This window comes from Argentina anserina, unplaced genomic scaffold, assembly GCF_933775445.1.
Source record: "Argentina anserina unplaced genomic scaffold, drPotAnse1.1, whole genome shotgun sequence".
In the NCBI taxonomy this organism is placed as follows: Eukaryota; Viridiplantae; Streptophyta; class Magnoliopsida; order Rosales; family Rosaceae; genus Argentina; species Argentina anserina.
The window spans coordinates 576,145-577,920 of record NW_026089536.1 but is presented as its reverse complement, the minus strand read 5'-3'; positions in this window follow the sequence as shown (position 1 = coordinate 577,920).

Below are 1,776 nucleotides of genomic sequence, written 5' to 3'. Positions count from 1 at the left end.
CGCAAACGATGTAAAGATACTCAGTTTGAAAGAAACACACACCCACACTTGCAAAACTCTCAAATTCAATAGAAACTCGCATCAGAAAGCCTTACAGAAAGATACTCAAACGAGAAATGAAAAGATACACAATTGGAATAGTAAAGATACGCAAACGATGTAAAGATACACAATTGGAATAGTAAAGATACGCAAACGATGTAAAGATACTCAGTTTGAAAGAAACAGACTCTCACACTTGCAAAACTCTCAAATACAATAGAAACTCGCATCAGAAGCCTTACAGAAAGATACTCAAACGAGAAATGAAAAGATACACAATTGGAATAGTAAGGATACGCAAATGATGAAAAGATACTCAGTTTGAAAGAAACACACTCCCACACTTGCAAAACTCTCAAATACAATAGAAACTCGCATCAGAAGCCTTACAGAAAGATACTCAAACGAGAAATGAACAGAAACACAATTGGAATAGTAAAGATACGCAAACGATGTAAAGATACTCAGTTTGAAAGAAACACACTCCCACACTTGCAAAACTCTCAAATACAATAGAAACTCGCATCAGAAGCCTTACAGAAAGATACTCAAACGAGAAATGAAAAGATACACAATAAGAATAGTAAAGATACGCAAACGATGTAAAGATACACAATTGGAATAGTAAAGATACGCAAACGATGTAAAGATACACAATTGGAATAGTAAAGATACGAAACGATGTAATGATACACAATTGGAATAGTAAAGATACGCAAACGATGTAAAGATACACAATTAGAATAGTAAAGATACGCAAACGATGTAAAGATACTCAGTTTGAAAGAAACACACTCCCACACTTGCAAAACTCTCAAATACAATAGAAACTCGCATCAGAAGCCTTACAGAAAGATACTCAAACGAGAAATGAAAAGATACACAATTGGAATAGTAATGATACGCAAACGATGAAAAGATACTCAGTTTGAAAGACACACACTCCCACACTTGCAAAACTATCAAATACTATAGAAACTCGCATCAGAAGCCTTACAGAAAGATACTCAAACGAGAAATGAAAAGAAACACAATTGGAATAGTAAAGATACGCAAACGATGTAAAGATACTCAGTTTGAAAGAAACACACTCCCACACTTGCAAAACTCTCAAATACAATAGAAACTCGCATTAGAAGCCTTACGGAAAGATACTCAAACGAGAAATGAAAAGATACACACTTGGAATAGTAAAGATACGCAAACGATGTAAAGATACACAATTGGAATAGTAAAGATACGCAAACGATGTAAAGATACTCAGTTTGAAAGAAACACACTCCCACACTTGCAAAACTCTCAAATTCAATAGAAACTCGCATCAGAAAGCCTTACAGAAAGATACTCAAACGAGAAATGAAAAGATACACAATTGGAATAGTAAAGATACGCAAACGATGTAAAGATACTTAGTTTGAAAGAAACACACTCCCACACTTGCAAAACTCTCAAATACAATAGAAACTCGCATCAGAAAGCCTTAGAGAAAGATACTCAAACGAGAAATGAAAAGATACACAATTGGAATAGTAAAGATACGCAATCGATGTAAAGATACACAATTGGAATAGTAAAGATACGCAAACGATGTAAAGATACTCAGTTTGAAAGAAACACACTCCCACACTTGCAAAACTCTCAAATTCAATAGAAACTCGCATCAGAAAGCCTTACAGAAAGATACTCAAACGAGAAATGAAAAGATACACAATTGGAATAGTAAAGATACGCAAA